At 44.2% G+C, this 20,451-nt stretch overlaps 2 long non-coding RNA genes across 2 annotated transcripts in view; one reads left to right on the forward strand and one right to left on the reverse strand.

Moving 5' to 3' along the window:
* Nucleotides 1-20,451, reverse strand: part of LOC135818835 (uncharacterized) — a 191,941-nt gene that overhangs the window by 67,483 nt on the left and 104,007 nt on the right. The gene's annotated exons all lie outside the window — the stretch shown is intronic.
* Nucleotides 1,295-9,566, forward strand: LOC135820295 (uncharacterized). The gene is made up of 3 exons (XR_010554027.1): nucleotides 1,295-1,354; nucleotides 2,908-2,965; nucleotides 9,506-9,566. It is a non-coding gene; the product is annotated as an uncharacterized LOC135820295 (long non-coding RNA).

A 20,451-nucleotide genomic window follows, 5' to 3' on the forward strand; every position in this document is an offset into this window, starting at 1 on the left:
CTTGTAGGGCGCTGGCATTCACATTCAGTGACCCAGAAAATGTGGCACTGCTGTGAATAGTTTAGTCGCAAAGTGAAGATTCACGGGTAAAAAGCCCCAAACTGTGAGATTGGTTATTTTTCAGCTTTCAGCAGCCCTGGGCAAGTTTTTCAGAGAAATGTGGCTCTTTTTCTTGGTTCACTTGTCTATGTCCAGCTGCACAACGAGACGAGGCTGGTCATTGTCATTTTCTGAGCTGTGAACGGGCAGGAAGGTGAGAAAATGTCGGATTTTGACCATTTGTGCTGACCTTTGAATTTCAATGTACCTCTCTATAACATGATCCAGCTGTAATGTCAGTGGTCGCATTGATTTGATTTTTGGTTTGCTTGTAGGGCGCTGGCACCCATATTTAGTGACCCCAAAAATTTGGCACTGCTGTGAATAGTTTAGTCGCAAAGTGAAGATTCACGGGTAAAAAGCCCCAAACTGTGAGATTGGTTATTTTTCAGCTTTCAGCAGCCCTGGGCAAGTTCTTTAGAGAAATGTGGCTCTTTTTCTTGGTGCACTTGTCCATATCCAGCTGCACAACGAGACGAGGCTGGTCATTGTCATTTTCTGAGCTGTGAACGGGCAGGAAGGTGAGAAAATGTCGGATTTTGACCATTTGTGCTGACCTTTGAATTTCAATGTACCTCTCTATAACATGATCCAGCTGTAATGTCAGTGGTCGCATTGATTTGATTTTTGGTTTGCTTGTAGGGCGCTGGCACCCACATTTAGTGACCCCAAAAATTTGGCACTGCTGTGAATAGTTTAGTCGCAAAGTGAAGATTCACGGGTAAAAAGCCCCAAACTGTGAGATTGGTTATTTTTCAGCTTTCAGCAGCCCTGGGCAAGTTCTTTAGAGAAATGTGGCTCTTTTTCTTGGTGCACTTGTCTATGTCCAGCTGCATAACGAGATGAGGCTGGTCATTGTCATTTTCTGAGCTGTGAACGGGCAGGAAGGTGAGAAAATGTCGGATTTTGACCATTTGTGCTGACCTTTGAATTTCAATGTACCTCTCCATAACATGACCCAGCTGTAATGTCAGTGGTAGCATTGATTTGATTTTTGGTTTGCTTGTAGGGCGCTGGCATCCACATTCAGTGACCCAGAAAATGTGGCACTCCTGTGAATAGTTTAGTCGCAAAGTGAAGATTCACGGGTAAAAAGCCCCAAACTGTGAGATTGGCTATTTTTCAGCTTTCAGCAGCCCTGGGCAAGTTCTTTAGAGAAATGTGGCTTCTTTTCTTGGTGCACTTGTCTATGTCCAGCTGCACAACAAGATGAGGCTGGTCATTGTCATTTTCTGAGCTGTGAACGGGCAGGAAGGTGAGAAAATGTCGGATTTTGACCATTTGTGCTGACCTTTGAATTTCAATGTACCTCTCTATAACATGACCCAGCTGTAATGTCAGTTGTCGCATTGATTTGATTTTTGGTTTGCTTGTAGGGCGCTGGCACCCACGGAAGGTGAGAAAATGTCGGATTTTGACCATTTGTGCTGACCTTTGAATTTCAATGTACCTCTCTATAACATGACCCAGCTGTAATGCCAGTGGTCGCATTGATTTTATTGTTGGTTTGCTTGTAGGGCGCTGGCACCCACATTCAGTGACCCAAAAAATGTGGCACTGCTGTGAATAGTTTAGTCGCAAAGTGAAGATTCACGGGTAAAAAGCCCCAAACTGTGAGATTGGTTATTTTTCAGCTTTCAGCAGCCCTGGGCAAGTTCTTTAGAGAAATGTGGCTCTTTTTCTTGGTGCATTTGTCTATGTCCAGCTGCACAACGAGATGAGGCTGGTCATTGTCATTTTCTGAGCTGTGAACGGGCAGGAAGGTGAGAAAATGTCGGATTTTGACCATTTGTGCTGACCTTTGAATTTCAATGTACCTCTCTATAACATGACCCAGCTGTAATGTCAGTGGTCGCATTGATTTGATTTTTGGTTTGCTTGTAGGGCGTTGGCACCCACATTCAGTGACCCAGAATATGTTTCACTGCTGTGAATAGTTTAGTCGCAAAGGGAAGATTCACGGGTTAAAAGCCCCAAACTGTGAGATTGGTTATTTTTCAGCTTTCAGCAGCCCTGGGCAAGTTCTTTAGAGAAATATGGCTCTTTTTCTTAGTGCATTTGTCTATGTCCAGCTGCACAACGAGATGAGGCTGGTCATTGTCATTTTCTGAGCTGTGAACGGGCAGAAAGGGGAGAAAATGTCGGATTTTGACCATTTGTGCTGACCTTTGAATTTCAATGTACCTCACTATAACATGACCCAGCTGTAATGTCAGTGGTCGCATTGATTTGATTTTTGGTTTGCTTGTAGGGCGCTGGCACCCACATTCATTGACCCAGAAAATGTGGCACTGCTGTGAATAGTTTAGTCGCAAAGTGAAGATTCACGGGTAAAAAGCCCCAAACTGTGAGATTGGTTATTTTTCAGCTGTTCAGCAGCCCTGGGCAAGTTCTTTAGAGAAATGTGGCTCCTTTTCTTGGTGCACTTGTCTATGTCCAGCTGCACAACGAGATGAGGCTGGTCATTGTCATTTTCTGAGCTGTGAACGGGCAGGAAGGTGAGAAAATGTCGGATTTCGACCATTTGTGCTGACCTTTGAATTTCAATGTACCTCACTATAACATGACCCAGCTGTAATGTCAGTGGTCGCATTGATTTGATTTTTGGTTTGCTTGTAGAGCGCTGGCACCCACATTCATTGACCCAGAAAATGTGGCACTGCTGTGAATAGTTTAGTCGCAAAGTGAAGATTCACGGGTAAAAAGCCCCAAACTGTGAGATTGGTTATTTTTCAGCTGTTCAGCAGCCCTGGGCAAGTTCTTTAGAGAAATGTGGCTCTTTTTCTTGGTGCACTTGTCTATGTCCAGCTGCACAACAAGATGAGGCTGGTCATTGTCATTTTCTGAGCTGTGAACGGGCAGGAAGGTGAGAAAATGTCGGATTTTGACCATTTGTGCTGACCTTTGAATTTCAATGTACCTCTCTATAACATGACCCAGCTGTAATGTCATTGGTCGCATTGATTTTATTGTTGGTTTGCTTGTAGGGCGCTGGCACCCACATTCAGTGACCCAAAAAATGTGGCACTGCTGTGAATAGTTTAGTCGCAAAGTGAAGATTCACGGGTGAAAAGCCCCAAACTGTGAGATTGGTTATTTTTCAGCTTTCAGCAGCCCTGGGCAAGTTCTTTAGAGAAATGTGGCTCTTTTTCTTGGTGCATTTGTCTATGTCCAGCTGCACAACGAAATGAGGCTGGTCATTGTCATTTTCTGAGCTGTGAACGGGCAGGAAGGTGAGAAAATGTCGGATTTTGACCATTTGTGCTGACCTTTGAATTTCAATGTACCTCTCTATAACATGACCCAGCTGTAATGTCAGTGGTCGCATTGATTTGATTTTTGGTTTGCTTGTAGGGCGTTGGCACCCACATTCAGTGACCCAGAATATGTTTCACTGCTGTGAATAGTTTAGTCGCAAAGTGAAGATTCACGGGTTAAAAGCCCCAAACTGTGAGATTGGTTATTTTTCAGCTTTCAGCAGCCCTGGGCAAGTTCTTGAGAGAAATGTGGCTCTTTTTTTGGTGCACTTGTCTATGTCCAGCTGCACAACGACATGAGGCTGGTCAGTGTCATTTTCTGAGCTGTGAACGGGCAGAAAGGTGAGAAAATGTCGGATTTTGACCTTTTGTGCTGACCTTTGAATTTCAATGTACCTCTCTATAACATGGCCCAGCTGTAAAGTCAGTGGTCGCATTGATTTGATTTTTGGTTTACTCGTAGGGCGCTGGCACCCACATTCAGTGACCCAACAAAATTGGCACTGCGGTGAATAGTTTAGTCGCAAAGTGAAGATTCACGGGTAAAAGCCCCAAACTGTGAGATTGGTTATTTTTCAGCTTTCAGCAGCCCTGGGCAAGTTCTTTAGAGAATTATGGCTATTTTTCTTGGTGTATTTGTCTATGTCCAGCTGCACAACGAGATGAGGCTGGTCATTGTCATTTTCTGAGCTGTGAACGGGCAGGAAGGTGAGAAAATGTCGGATTTTGACCATTTGTGCTGACCTTTGAATTTCAATGTACCTCTCTATAACATGATCCAGCTGTAATGTCAGTGGTCGCATTGATTTGATTTTTGGTTTGCTTGTAGGGCGCTGGCACCCACATTTAGTGACCCCAAAAATTTGGCACTGCTGTGAATAGTTTAGTCGCAAAGTGAAGATTCACGGGTAAAAAGCCCCAAACTGTGAGATTGGTTATTTTTCAGCTTTCAGCAGCCCTGGGCAAGTTCTTTAGAGAAATGTGGCTCTTTTTCTTGGTGCACTTGTCCATATCCAGCTGCATAACGAGATGAGGCTGGTCATTGTCATTTTCTGAGCTGTGAACGGGCAGGAAGGTGAGAAAATGTCGGATTTTGACCATTTGTGCTGACCTTTGTATTTCAATGTACCTCTCTATAACATGACGCAGCTGTAATGTCAGTGGTAGCATTGATTTGATTTTTGGTTTGCTTGTAGGGCGCTGGCATCCACATTCAGTGACCCAGAAAATGTGGCACTCCTGTGAATAGTTTAGTCGCAAAGTGAAGATTCACGGGTAAAAAGCCCCAAACTGTGAGATTGGTTATTTTTCAGCTTTCAGCAGCCCTGGGCAAGTTCTTTAGAGAAACGTGGCTCTTTTTCTTGGTGCACTTGTCTATGTCCAGCTGCACAACGAGATGAGGCTGGTCATTGTCATTTTCTTAGCTGTGAACGGGCAGGAAGGTGAGAAAATGTCGGATTTTGACCATTTGTGCTGACCTTTGAATTTCAATGTACCTCTCTATAACATGACCCAGCTGTAATGTCAGTGGTCGCATTGTTTTGATTTTTGGTTTGCTTGTAGGGCGCTGGCACCCACATTCAGTGACCCAAAAAAATTGGCACTGCTGTGAATAGTTTAGTAGCAAAGTGAAGATTCACGGGTAAAAAGCCCCAAACTGTGAGATTGGTTATTTTCAGCTTTGAGCAGCCCTGGGCAAGTTCTTTAGAGAAATGTGGCTCTTTTTCTTGGTGCACTTGTCTATGTCCAGCTGCACAACGAGATGAGGCTGGTCATTGTCATTTTCTGAGCTGTGAACGGGCAGGAAGGTGAGAAAATGTCGGATTTTGACCATTTGTGCTGACCTTTGAATTTCAATGTACCTCTCTATAACATGACCCAGCTGTAATGTGAGTACCCGCATTGATTTGATTTTTGGTTTGCTTGTAGAGCGCTGGCACCCACATTCAGTGACCCAAAAAATTTGGCACTGCTGTGAATAGTTTAGTCGCAAAGTGAAGATTCACGGGTAAAAAGCCCCAAACTGTGAGATTGGTTATTTTCAGCTTTCAGCAGCCCTGGGCAAGTTCTTTAGAGAAATGTGGTTCTTTTTCTTGGTGCACTTGTCTATGTCCAGCTGCACAACGAGATGAGGCTGGTCGTTGTCATTTTCTGATCTGTGAATGGGCAGGAAGGTGAGAAAATGTCGGATTTTGACCATTTGTGCTGACCTTTGAATTTCAATGTACCTCTCTATAACATGACCCAGCTGTAATGTCAGTGGTCGCATTGATTTGATTTTTGGTTTGCTTGTAGGGCGCTGGCACCCACATTCAGTGACGCAGAAAATGTGGCACTGCTGTGAATAGTTTAGTCGCAAAGTGAAGATTCACGGGTAAAAAGCCCCAAACTGTGAGATTGGTTATTTTTCAGCTTTCAGCAGCCCTGGGCAAATTCTTTAGAGAAATGTGGCTCTTTTTCTTGGTGCACTTGTCTATGTCCAGCTGCACAACGAGATGAGGCTGGTCGTTGTCATTTTCTGAGCTGTGAACGGGCAGGAAGGTGAGAAAATGTCGGATTTTGACCAATTGCGCTGCCCTTTGAATTTCAATGTACCTCTCTATAACATGACCCAGCTGTAATGTCAGTGGTCGCATTGATTTGATTTTTGGTTTGCTTGTAGGGCGCTGGCACCCACATTCAGTGACCCAAAAAATTTGGCACTGCTGTGAATAGTTTAGTCGCAAAGTGAAGATTCACGGGTAAAAAGCCCCAAACTGTGAGATTGGTTATTTTTCAGCTTTCAGCAGCCCTGGGCAAATTGTTTAGAGAAATGTGGCTCTTTTTCTTGGTGCACTTGTCTATGTCCAGCTGCACAACGAGATGAGGCTAGTCATTGTCATTTTCTGGGCTGTGAACGGGCAGGAAGGTGAGAAAATGTCGGATTTTGACCATTTGTGCTGACCTTTGAATTTCAATGTACCTCTCTATAACATGACCCAGCTGTAATGTCAGTGGTCGCATTGATTTGATTTTTGGTTTGCTTGTAGGGCGCTGGCACCCACATTCAGTGACCCCAAAAATGTGGCACTGCTGTGAATAGTTTAGTCGCAAAGTGAAGATTCACGGGTAAAAAGCCCCAAACTGTGAGATTGGTTATTTTTCAGCTTTCAGCAGCCCTGGGCAAGTTCTTTAGAGAAATGTGGCTCTTTTTCTTGGTGCACTTGTCTATGTCCAGCTGCACAACGAGATGAGGCTGGTCATTGTCATTTTCTGAGCTGTGAACGGGCAGGAAGGTGAGAAAATGTCGGATTTTGACCATTTGTGCTGACCTTTGAATTTCAATGTACCTCTCTATAACATGACCCAGCTGTAATGTCAGTGGTCGCATTGATTTGATTTTTGGTTTGCTTGTAGGGTGCTGGAATCCACATTCAGCGACCCAGAAAATGTGGCACTGCTGTGAATAGTTTAGTCGCAAAGTGAAGATTCACGGGTAAAAAGCCCCAAACTGTGAGATTGGTTATTTTCAGCTTTCAGCAGCCCTGGGCAAGTTCTTTATAGAAATGTGGCTCTTTTTCTTGGTGCACTTGTCTATGTCCAGCTGCACAACGAGATGAGGCTAGTCATTGTCATTTTCTGGGCTGTGAACGGGCAGGAAGGTGAGAAAATGTCGGATTTTGACCATTTGTGCTGACCTTTGAATTTCAATGTACCTCTCTATAACATGACCCAGCTGTAATGTCAGTGGTCGCATTGATTTGATTTTTGGTTTGCTTGTAGGGTGCTGGAATCCACATTCAGCGACCCAGAAAATGTGGCACTGCTGTGAATAGTTTAGTCGCAAAGTGAAGATTCACGGGTAAAAAGCCCCAAACTGTGAGATTGGTTATTTTCAGCTTTCAGCAGCCCTGGGCAAGTTCTTTATAGAAATGTGGCTCTTTTTCTTGGTGCACTTGTCTATGTCCAGCTGCACAACGAGATGAGGATGGTCATTGTCATTTTCTGGGCTGTGAACGGGCAGGAAGGTGAGAAAATGTCGGATTTTGACCATTTGTGCTGACCTTTGAATTTCAATGTACCTCTCTATAACATGACCCAGCTGTAATGTCAGTGGTCGCATTGATTTGATTTTTGGTTTGCTTGTAGGGCGCTGGCATCTACATTCAGTGACCCAAAAAATTTGGCACTGCTGTGAATAGTTTAGTCGCAAAGTGAAGATTCACGGGTAAAAAGCCCCAAACTGTGAGATTGGTTATTTTCAGCTTTCAGAAGCCCTGGGCAAGTTGTTTAGAGAAATGTGGCTCTTTTTCTTGGTGCACTTGTCTATGTCCAGCTGCACAACGAGATGAGGCTGGTCATTGTCATTTTCTGGGCTGTGAACGGGCAGGAAGGTGAGAAAATGTCGGATTTTGACCATTTGTGCTGACCTTTGAATTTCAATGTACCTCTCTGTAACATGACCCAGCTGTAATGTCAGTGGTCGCATTGATTTGATTTTTGGTTTGCTTGTAGGGCGCTGGCACCCACATTCAGTGACCCAGAAAATGTGGCACTGCTGTGAATAGTTTAGTCGCAAAGTGAAGATTCACGGGTAAAAAGCCCCAAACTGTGAGATTGGTTATTTTTCAGCTTTCAGCAGCCCTGGGCAAGTTCTTTAGAGAAATGTGGCTCTTTTTCTTGGTGCACTTGTCTATGTCCAGCTGCACAACGAGATGAGGCTGGTCATTGTCATTTTCTGAGCTGTGAACGGGCAGGAAGGTGAGAAAATGTCGGATTTTGACCATTTGTGCTGACCTTTGAATTTCAATGTACCTCTCTATAACATGACCCAGCTGTGATGTCAGTGGTCGCATTGTTTTGATTTTTGGTTTGCTTGTAGGGCGCTGGCACCCACATTCAGTGACCCAAAAAATTTGGCACTGCTGTGAATAGTTTAGTCGCAAAGTGAAGATTCACGGGTAAAAAGCCCCAAACTGTGAGATTGGTTATTTTCAGCTTTCAGCAGCCCTGGGCAAGTTCTTTATAGAAATGTGGCTCTTTTTCTTGGTGCACTTGTCTATGTCCAGCTGCACAACGAGATGACGCTGGTCATTGTCATTTTCTGGGCTGTGAATGGGCAGGAAGGTGAGAAAATGTCGGATTTTGACCATTTGTGCTGACCTTTGAATTTCAATGTACTTCTCTATAACATGACCCAGCTGTAATGTCAGTGGTCGCATTGATTTGATTTTTGGTTTGCTTGTAGGGCGCTGGCACCCACATTCAGTGACGCAGAAAATGTGGCACTGCTGTGAATAGTTTAGTCGCAAAGTGAAGATTCACGGGTAAAACGCCCCAAACTGTGAGATTGGTTATTTTTCAGCTTTCAGCAGCCCTGGGCAAATTCTTTAGAGAAATGTGGCTCTTTTTCTTGGTGCACTTGTCTATGTCCAGCTGCACAACGAGATGAGGCTGGTCGTTGTCATTTTCTGAGCTGTGAACGGGCAGGAAGGTGAGAAAATGTCGGATTTTGACCAATTGCGCTGCCCTTTGAATTTCAATGTACCTCTCTATAACATGACCCAGCTGTAATGTCAGTGGTCGCATTGATTTGATTTTTGGTTTGCTTGTAGGGCGCTGGCACCCACATTCAATGACCCCAAAAATGTGGCACTGCTGTGAATAGTTTAGTCGCAAAGTGAAGATTCACGGGTAAAAAGCCCCAAACTGTGAGATTGGTTATTTTTCAGCTTTCAGCAGCCCTGGGCAAGTTCTTTAGAGAAATGTGGCTCTTTTTCTTGGTGCACTTGTCTATGTCCAGCTGCACAACGAGATGAGGCTAGTCATTGTCATTTTCTGGGCTGTGAACGGGCAGGAAGGTGAGAAAATGTCGGATTTTGACCATTTGTGCTGACCTTTGAATTTCAATGTACCTCTCTATAACATGACCCAGCTGTAATGTCAGTGGTCGCATTGATTTGATTTTTGGTTTGCTTGTAGGGCGCTGGCACCCACATTCAGTGACCCAAAAAAGTTGGCACTGCTGTGAATAGTTTAGTCGCAAAGTAAAGATTCACGGGTAAAAAGCCCCAAACTGTGAGATTGGTTATTTTTCAGCTTTCAGCAGCGCTGGGCAAGTTCTTTAGAGAAATGTGGCTCTTTTTCTTGGTGCACTTGTCTATGTCCAGCTGCACAACGAGATGAGGCTGGTCATTGTCATTTTCTGAGCTGTGAATGGGCAGGAAGGTGAGAAAATGTCGGATTTTGACCATTTGTGCTGACCTTTGAATTTCAATGTACCTCTCTATAACATGACCCAGCTGTAATGTCAGTGGTCGCATTGATTTGATTTTTGGTTTGCTTGTAGGGCGCTGGCATCTACATTCAGTGACCCAAAAAAATTTTCACTGCTGTGAATAGTTTAGTCGCAAAGTGAAGATTCACGGGTAAAAAGCCCCAAACTGTGAGATTGGTTATTTTCAGCTTTCAGCAGCCCTGGGCAAGTTCTTTAGAGAAATGTGGCTCTTTTTCTTGGTGCACTTGTCTATGTCCAGCTGCACAACGAGATGAGGCTGGTCATTGTCATTTTCTGGGCTGTAAACGGGCAGGGAGGTGAGAAAATGTCGGATTTTGACCATTTGTGCTGACCTTTGAATTTCAATGTACCTCTCTGTAACATGACCCAGCTGTAATGTCAGTGGTCGCATTGATTTGATTTTTGGTTTGCTTGTAGGGCGCTGGCACCCACATTCAGTGACCCAGAAAATGTGGCACTGCTGTGAATAATTTAGTCGCAAAGTGAAGATTCACGGGTAAAAAGCCCCAAACTGTGAGATTGGTTATTTTTCAGCTTTCAGCAGCCCTGGGCAAGTTCTTTAGAGAAACGTGGCTCTTTTTCTTGGTGCACTTGTCTATGTCCAGCTGCACAACGAGATGAGGCTGGTCATTGTCATTTTCTGAGCTGTGAACGGGCAGGAAGGTGAGAAAATGTCGGATTTTGACCATTTGTGCTGACCTTTGAATTTCAATGTACCTCTCTATAACATGACCCAGCTGTAATGTCAGTGGTCGCATTGTTTTGATTTTTGGTTTGCTTGTAGGGCGCTGGCACCCGCATTCAGTGACCCAAAAAATTTGGCACTGCTGTGAATAGTTTAGTAGCAAAGTGAAGATTCACGGGTAAAAAGCCCCAAACTGTGAGATTGGTTATTTTCAGCTTTCAGCAGCCCTGGGCAAGTTCTTTATAGAAATGTGGCTCTTTTTCTTGGTGCACTTGTCTATGTCCAGCTGCACAACGAGATGACGCTGGTCATTGTCATTTTCTGGGCTGTGAATGGGCAGGAAGGTGAGAAAATGTCGGATTTTGACCATTTGTGCTGACCTTTGAATTTCAATGTACTTCTGTATAACATGACCTAGCTGTAATGTCAGTGGTCGCATTGATTTGATTTTTGGTTTGCTTGTAGGGCGCTGGCACCCACATTCAGTGACGCAGAAAATGTGGCACTGCTGTGAATAGTTTAGTCGCAAAGTGAAGATTCACGGGTAAAAAGCCCCAAACTGTGAGATTGGTTATTTTTCAGCTTTCAGCAGCCCTGGGCAAATTCTTTAGAGAAATGTGGCTCTTTTTCTTGGTGCACTTGTCTATGTCCAGCTGCACAACGAGATGAGGCTGGTCGTTGTCATTTTCTGAGCTGTGAACGGGCAGGAAGGTGAGAAAATGTCGGATTTTGACCAATTGCGCTGCCCTTTGAATTTCAATGTACCTCTCTATAACATGACCCAGCTGTAATGTCAGTGGTCGCATTGATTTGATTTTTGGTTTGCTTGTAGGGCGCTGGCACCCACATTCAGTGACCCCAAAAATGTGGCACTGCTGTGAATAGTTTAGTCGCAAAGTGAAGATTCACGGGTAAAAAGCCCCAAACTGTGAGATTGGTTATTTTTCAGCTTTGAGCAGCCCTGGGCAAGTTCTTTAGAGAAATGTGGCTTCTTTTCTTGGTGCACTTGTCTATGTCCAGCTGCACAACGAGATGAGGCTGGTCATTGTCATTTTCTGAGCTGTGAACGGGCAGGAAGGTGAGAAAATGTCGGATTTTGACCATTTGTGCTGACCTTTGAATTTCAATGTACCTCTCTATAACATGACCCAGCTGTAATGTCAGTACCCGTATTGATTTGATTTTTGGTTTGCTTGTAGAGCGCTGGCAACCACATTCAGTGACCCAAAAAATTTGGCACTGCTGTGAATAGTTTAGTCGCAAAGTGAAGATTCACGGGTAAAAAGCCCCAAACTGTGAGATTGGTTATTTTTCAGCTTTCAGCAGCCCTGGGCAAATTCTTTAGAGAAATGTGGCTCTTTTTCTTGGTGCACTTGTCTATGTCCAGCTGCACAACGAGATGAGGCTAGTCATTGTCATTTTCTGGGCTGTGAATGGGCAGGAAGGTGAGAAAATGTCGGATTTTGACCATTTGTGCTGACCTTTGAATTTCAATGTACCTCTCTATAACATGACCCAGCTGTAATGTTAGTGGTCGCATTGATTTGATTTTTGGTTTGCTTGTAGGGCGCTGGCACCCACATTCAGTGACCCAAAAAAGTTGGCACTGCTGTGAATAGTTTAGTCGCAAAGTGAAGATTCACGGGTAAAAAGCCCCAAACTGTGAGATTGGTTATTTTTCAGCTTTCGGCAGCGCTGGGCAAGTTCTTTAGAGAAATGTGGCTCTTTTTCTTGGTGCACTTGTCTATGTCCAGCTGCACAACGAGATGAGGCTAGTCATTGTCATTTTCTGGGCTGTGAACGGGCAGGAAGGTGAGAAAATGTCGGATTTTGACCATTTGTGCTGACCTTTGAATTTCAATGTACCTCTCTATAACATGACCCAGCTGTAATGTCAGTGGTCGCATTGATTTGATTTTTGGTTTGCTTGTAGGGCGCTGGCACCCACATTCAGTGACCCAAAAAAGTTGGCACTACTGTGAATAGTTTAGTCGCAAAGTAAAGATTCACGGGTAAAAAGCCTCAAACTGTGAGATTGGTTATTTTTCAGCTTTCAGCAGCGCTGGGCAAGTTCTTTAGAGAAATGTGGCTCTTTTTCTTGGTGCACTTGTCTATGTCCAGCTGCACAACGAGATGAGGCTGGTCATTGTTATTTTCTGAGCTGTGAATGGGCAGGAAGGTGAGAAAATGTCGGATTTTGACCATTTGTGCTGACCTTTGAATTTCAATGTACCTCTCTATAACATGACCCAGCTGTAATGTCAGTGGTCGCATTGATTTGATTTTTGGTTTGCTTGTAGGGCGCTGGCATCTACATTCAGTGACCCAAAAAAATTTTCACTGCTGTGAATAGTTTAGTCGCAAAGTGAAGATTCACGGGTAAAAAGCCCCAAACTGTGAGATTGGTTATTTTCAGCTTTCAGCAGCCCTGGGCAAGTTCTTTATAGAAATGTGGCTCTTTTTCTTGGTGCACTTGTCTATGTCCAGCTGCACAACGAGATGACGCTGGTCATTGTCATTTTCTGGGCTGTGAATGGGCAGGAAGGTGAGAAAATGTCGGATTTTGACCATTTGTGCTGACCTTTGAATTTCAATGTACTTCTGTATAACATGACCTAGCTGTAATGTCAGTGGTCGCATTGATTTGATTTTTGGTTTGCTTGTAGGGCGCTGGCACCCACATTCAGTGACGCAGAAAATGTGGCACTGCTGTGAATAGTTTAGTCGCAAAGTGAAGATTCACGGGTAAAAAGCCCCAAACTGTGAGATTGGTTATTTTTCAGCTTTCAGCAGCCCTGGGCAAATTCTTTAGAGAAATGTGGCTCTTTTTCTTGGTGCACTTGTCTATGTCCAGCTGCACAACGAGATGAGGCTGGTCGTTGTCATTTTCTGAGCTGTGAACGGGCAGGAAGGTGAGAAAATGTCGGATTTTGACCAATTGCGCTGCCCTTTGAATTTCAATGTACCTCTCTATAACATGACCCAGCTGTAATGTCAGTGGTCGCATTGATTTGATTTTTGGTTTGCTTGTAGGGCGTTGGCACCCACATTCAGTGACCCCAAAAATGTGGCACTGCTGTGAATAGTTTAGTCCCAAAGTGAAGATTCACGGGTAAAAAGCCCCAAACTGTGAGATTGGTTATTTTTCAGCTTTGAGCAGCCCTGGGCAAGTTCTTTAGAGAAATGTGGCTTCTTTTCTTGGTGCACTTGTCTATGTCCAGCTGCACAACGAGATGAGGCTGGTCATTGTCATTTTCTGAGCTGTGAACGGGCAGGAAGGTGAGAAAATGTCGGATTTTGACCATTTGTGCTGACCTTTGAATTTCAATGTACCTCTCTATAACATGACCCAGCTGTAATGTCAGTACCCGTATTGATTTGATTTTTGGTTTGCTTGTAGAGCGCTGGCACCCACATTCAGTGACCCAAAAAATTTGGCACTGCTGTGAATAGTTTAGTCGCAAAGTGAAGATTCACGGGTAAAAAGCCCCAAACTGTGAGATTGGTTATTTTTCAGCTTTCAGCAGCCCTGGGCAAATTCTTTAGAGAAATGTGGCTCTTTTTCTTGGTGCACTTGTCTATGTCCAGCTGCACAACGAGATGAGGCTAGTCATTGTCATTTTCTGGGCTGTGAACGGGCAGGAAGGTGAGAAAATGTCGGATTTTGACCATTTGTGCTGACCTTTGAATTTCAATGTACCTCTCTATAACATGACCCAGCTGTAATGTTAGTGGTCGCATTGATTTGATTTTTGGTTTGGTTGTAGGGCGCTGGCACCCACATTCAGTGACCCAAAAAAGTTGGCACTGCTGTGAATAGTTTAGTCGCAAAGTGAAGATTCACGGGTAAAAAGCCCCAAACTGTGAGATTGGTTATTTTTCAGCTTTCGGCAGCGCTGGGCAAGTTCTTTAGAGAAATGTGGCTCTTTTTCTTGGTGCACTTGTCTATGTCCAGCTGCACAACGAGATGAGGCTAGTCATTGTCATTTTCTGGGCTGTGAACGGGCAGGAAGGTGAGAAAATGTCGGATTTTGACCATTTGTGCTGACCTTTGAATTTCAATGTACCTCTCTATAACATGACCCAGCTGTAATGTCAGTGGTCGCATTGATTTGATTTTTGGTTTGCTTGTAGGGCGCTGGCACCCACATTCAGTGACCCAAGAAAGTTGGCACTGCTGTGAATAGTTTAGTCGCAAAGTAAAGATTCACGGGTAAAAAGCCTCAAACTGTGAGATTGGTTATTTTTCAGCTTTCAGCAGCGCTGGGCAAGTTCTTTAGAGAAATGTGGCTCTTTTTCTTGGTGCACTTGTCTATGTCCAGCTGCACAACGAGATGAGGCTGGTCATTGTTATTTTCTGAGCTGTGAATGGGCAGGAAGGTGAGAAAATGTCGGATTTTGACCATTTGTGCTGACCTTTGAATTTCAATGTACCTCTCTATAACATGACCCAGCTGTAATGTCAGTGGTCGCATTGATTTGATTTTTGGTTTGCTTGTAGGGCGCTGGCATCTACATTCAGTGACCCAAAAAAATTTTCACTGCTGTGAATAGTTTAGTCGCAAAGTGAAGATTCACGGGTAAAAAGCCCCAAACTGTGAGATTGGTTATTTTCAGCTTTCAGCAGCCCTGGGCAAGTTCTTTAGAGAAATGTGGCTCTTTTTCTTGGTGCACTTGTCTATGTCCAGCTGCACAACGAGATGAGGCTGGTCATTGTCATTTTCTGGGCTGTGAACGGGCAGGAAGGTGAGAAAATGTCGGATTTTGACCATTTGTGCTGACCTTTGAATTTCAATGTACCTCTCTGTAACATGACCCAGCTGTAATGTCAGTGGTCGCATTGATTTGATTTTTGGTTTGCTTGTAGGGCGCTGGCACCCACATTCAGTGACCCAGAAAATGTGGCACTGCTGTGAATAATTTAGTCGCAAAGTGAAGATTCACGGGTAAAAAGCCCCAAACTGTGAGATTGGTTATTTTTCAGCTTTCAGCAGCCCTGGGCAAGTTCTTTAGAGAAACGTGGCTCTTTTTCTTTGTGCACTTGTCTATGTCCAGCTGCACAACGAGATGAGGCTGGTCATTGTCATTTTCTGAGCTGTGAACGGGCAGGAAGGTGAGAAAATGTCGGATTTTGACCATTTGTGCTGACCTTTGAATTTCAATGTACCTCTCTATAACATGACCCACCTGTAATGTCAGTGGTCGCATTGTTTTGATTTTTGGTTTGCTTGTAGGGCGCTGGCACCCACATTCAGTGACCCAAAAAATTTGGCACTGCTGTGAATAGTTTAGTAGCAAAGTGAAGATTCACGGGTAAAAAGCCCCAAACTGTGAGATTGGTTATTTTCAGCTTTCAGCAGCCCTGGGCAATTTCTTTAGAGAAATGTGGCTCTTTTTCTTGGTGCACTTGTCTATGTCCAGCTGCACAACGAGATGACGCTGGTCATTGTCATTTTCTGGGCTGTGAATGGGCAGGAAGGTGAGAAAATGTCGGATTTTGACCATTTGTGCTGACCTTTGAATTTCAATGTACTTCTCTATAACATGACCTAGCTGTAATGTCAGTGGTCGCATTGATTTGATTTTTGGTTTGCTTGTAGGGCGCTGGCACCCACATTCAGTGACGCAGAAAATGTGGCACTGCTGTGAATAGTTTAGTCGCAAAGTGAAGATTCAAGGGTAAAAAGCCCCAAACTGTGAGATTGGTTATTTTTCAGCTTTCAGCAGCCCTGGGCAAATTCTTTAGAGAAATGTGGCTCTTTTTCTTGTAGCACTTGTCAATGTCCAGCTGCACAACGAGATGAGGCTGGTCGTTGTCATTTTCTGAGCTGTGAACGGGCAGGAAGGTGAGAAAATGTCGGATTTTGACCAATTGCGCTGCCCTTTGAACTTCAATGTACCTCTCTATAACATGACCCAGCTGTAATGTCAGTGGTCGCATTGATTTGATTTTTGGTTTGCTTGTAGGGCGCTGGCACCCACATTCAGTGACCCAAAAAATTTGGCACTGCTGTGAATAGTTTAGTCGCAAAGTGAAGATTCACGGGTAAAAAGCCCCAAACTGTGAGATTGGTTATTTTTCAGCTTTCAGCAGCGCTGGGCAAGTTCTTTAGAGAAATGTGGCTCTTTTTCTTGGTGCACTTGTCTATGTCCAGCTGCACAACGAGATGAGGCTGGTCATTGTCATTTTCTGAGCTGTGAACGGGCAGGAAGGTGAGAAAATGTCGGATTTTGACCATTTGTGCTGACCATTGAATTTCAATGTACCTCTCTATAACATGACCCAGCTGTAATGTCAGTGGTCGCATTGATTTTATTTTTGGTTTGCTTGTAGGGCGCTGGCATCCACATTCAGTGACCCAGAGAATGTGGCACTGCTGTGAATAGTTTAGTCGCAAAGTGAAGATTCACGGGTAAAAAGCCCCAAACTGTGAGATTGGTTATTTTCAGCTTTCAGCAGCCCTGGGCAAGTTCTTTAGAGAAATGTGGCTCTTTTTCTTGGTGCACTTGTCTATGTCCAGCTGCACAACGAGATGAGGCTGGTCATTGTCATTTTCTGAGCTGTGAACGGGCAGGAAGGTGAGAAAATGTCGGATTTTGACCATTTGTGCTGACCTTTGAATTTAAATGTACCTCTCTATAACATGACCCAGCTGTAATGTCAGTACCCGCATTGATTTGATTTTTGGTTTGCTTGTAGGGCGCTGGCACCGGCATTCAGTGACCCAAAAAATTTGGCACTGCTGTGAATAGTTTAGTCGCAAAGTGAAGATTCACGGGTAAAAAGCCCCAAACTGTGAGATTGGTTATTTTTCAGCTTTCAGCAGCCCTGGGCAAATTCTTTAGAGAAATGTGGCTCTATTTCTTGGTGCACTTGTCTATGTCGAGCTGCACAACGAGATGAGGCTGGTCATTGTCATTTTCTGGGCTGTGAACGGGCAGGAAGGTGAGAAAATGTCGGATTTTGACCATTTGTGCTGACCTTTGAATTTCAATGTACCTCTCTATAACATGACCCAGCTGTAATGTCAGTGGTAGCATTGATTTGATTTTTGGTTTGCTTGTAGGGCGCTGGCACCCACATTCAGTGACGCGGAAAATGTGGCACTGCTGTGAATAGTTTAGTCGCAAAGTGAAGATTCACGGGTAAAAAGCCCCAAACTGTGAGATTGGTTATTTTTCAGCTTTCAGCAGCCCTGGGCAAATTCTTTAGAGAAATGTGGCTCTTTTTCTTGGTGCACTTGTCTATGTCCAGCGGCACAACGAGATGAGGCTGGTCGTTGTCATTTTCTGAGCTGTGAACGGGCAGGAAGGTGAGAAAATGTCGGATTTTGACCAATTGCGCTGCCCTTTGAATTTCAATGTACCTCTCTATAACATGACCCAGCTGTAATGTCAGTGGTCGCATTGATTTGATTTTTGGTTTGCTTGTAGGACGCTGGAACCCACATTCAGTGACCCCAAAAATGTGGCACTGCTGTGAATAGTTTAGTCGCAAAGTGAAGATTCACGGGTAAAAAGCCCCAAAGTGTGAGATTGGTTATTTTTCAGCTTTCAGCAGCCCTGGGCAAGTTCTTTAGAGAAATGTGGCTCTTTTTCTTGGTGCACTTGTCTATGTCCAGCTGCACAACGAGATGAGGCTGGTCATTGTCATTTTCTGAGCTGTGAATGGGAAGGAAGGTGAGAAAATGTCGGATTTTGACCATTTGTGCTGACCTTTGAATTTCAATGTACCTCTCTATAACATGACCCAGCTGTAATGTCAGTGGTCGCATTGATTTGATTTTTGGTTTGCATGTAGGGCGCTGGCACTCACATTCAGTGGCGCAGAAAATGTGGCACTGCTGTGAATAGTTTAGTCGCAAAGTGAACATTCACGGGTAAAAAGCCCCAAACTGTGAGATTGGTTATTTTTCAGCTTTCAGCAGCCCTGGGCAAGTTCTTTAGAGAAATGTGGCTCTTTTTCTTGGTGCACTTGTCTATGTCCAGCTGCACAACGAGATGAGGCTGGTCATTGTCATTTTCTGAGCTGTGAACGGGCAGGAAGGTGAGAAAATGTCGGATTTTGACCATTTGTGCTGACCTTTGAATTTCAATGTACGTCTCTATAACATGACCCAGCTGTAATGTCAGTTCCCGCATTGATTTGATTTTTGGTTTGCTTGTAGGGCGCTGGCATCCACATTCAGTGACCCAGAAAATGTGGCTCTGCTGTGAATAGTTTAGTCGCAAAGTGAAGATTCACGGGTAAAAAGCACCAAACTGTGAGATTGGTTATTTTTCAGCTTTCAGCAGCCCTGGGCAAGTTCTTTAGAGAAATGTGGCTCTTTTTCTTGGTGCACTTGTCTATGTCCAGCTGCACAACGAGATGAGGCTGGTCATTGTCATTTTCTGAGCTGTGAACGGGCAGGAAGGTGAGAAAATGTCGGATTTAGACCATTTGTGCTGACCTTTGAATTTCAATGTACCTCTCTATAACATGACCCAGCTGTAATGTCAGTTGTCGCATTGTTTTGATTCTTGGTTTGCTTGTAGGGCGCTGGCACCCACATTCAGTGACCCAAAAAAATTGGCACTGCTGTGAATAGTTTAGTAGCAAAGTGAAGATTCACGGGTAAAAAGCCCCAAACTGTGAGATTGGTTATTTTCAGCTTTCAGCAGCCCTGGGCAAGTTCTTTAGAGAAATGTGGCTCTTTTTCTTGGTGCACTTGTCTATGTCCAGCTGCACAACGAGATGAGGCTGGTCGTTGTCATTTTCTGAGCTGTGAATGGGAAGGAAGGTGAGAAAATGTCGGATTTTGACCATTTGTGCTGACCTTTGAATTTCAATGTACCTCTCTATAACATGACCCAGCTGTAATGTCAGTGGTCGCATTGATTTGATTTTTGGTTTGCATGTAGGGCGCTGGCACCCACATTCAGTGGCGCAGAAAATGTGGCACTGCTGTGAATAGTTTAGTCGCAAAGTGAAGATTCACGGGTAAAAAGCCCCAAACTGTGAGATTGGTTATTTTTCAGCTTTCAGCAGCCCTGGGCAAATTCTTTAGAGAAATGTGGCTCTTTTTCTTGGTGCACTTGTCTATGTCCAGCTGCACAACGAGATGAGGCTGGTCGTTGTCATTTTCTGAGCTGTGAACGGGCAGGAAGGTGAGAAAATGTCGGATTTTGACCAATTGCGCTGCCCTTTGAATTTCAATGTACCTCTCTATAACATGACCCAGCTGTAATGTCAGTGGTCGCATTGATTTGATTTTTGGTTTGCTTGTAGGGCGCTGGCACCCACATTCAGTGACCCAAAAAATGTGGCACTGCTGTGAATAGTTTAGTCGCAAAGTGAAGATTCACGGGTAAAAAGCCCCAAACTGTGAGATTGGTTATTTTTCAGCTTTCAGCAGCCCTGGGCAAGTTCTTTAGAGAAATGTGGCTCTTTTTCTTGGTGCACTTGTCTATGTCCAGCTGCACAACGAGATGAGGCTGGTCGTTGTCATTTTCTGAGCTGTGAACGGGCAGGAAGGTGAGAAAATGTCGGATTTTGACCAATTGCGCTGCCCTTTGAATTTCAATGTACCTCTCTATAACATGACCCAGCTGTAATGTCAGTGGTCGCATTGATTTGATTTTTGGTTTGCTTGTAGGGCGCTGGCATCCACATTCAGTGACCCAAAAAATGTGGCACTGCTGTGAATAGTTTAGTCGCAAAGTGAAGATTCACGGGTAAAAAGCCCCAAACTGTGAGATTGGTTATTTTTCAGCTTTCAGCAGCCCTGGGCAAGTTCTTTAGAGAAATGTGGCTCTTTTTCTTGGTGCACTTGTCTATGTCCAGCTGCACAACGAGATGAGGCTGGTCATTGTCATTTTCTGAGCTGTGAACGGGCAGGAAGGTGAGAAAATGTCGGATTTTGACCATTTGTGCTGACCTTTGAATTTAAATGTACCTCTCTATAACATGACCCAGCTGTAATGTCAGTACCCGCATTGATTTGATTTTTGGTTTGCTTGTAGGGCGCTGGCACCGGCATTCAGTGACCCAAAAAAATTGGCACTGCTGTGAATAGTTTAGTCGCAAAGTGAAGATTCACGGGTAAAAAGCCCCAAACTGTGAGAATGGTTATTTTTCAGCTTTCAGCAGCCCT

The sequence above is a fragment of the Sycon ciliatum genome, chromosome 6 (assembly GCF_964019385.1).
Source record: "Sycon ciliatum chromosome 6, ocSycCili1.1, whole genome shotgun sequence".
Lineage (NCBI taxonomy): Eukaryota > Metazoa > Porifera > Calcarea > Leucosolenida > Sycettidae > Sycon > Sycon ciliatum.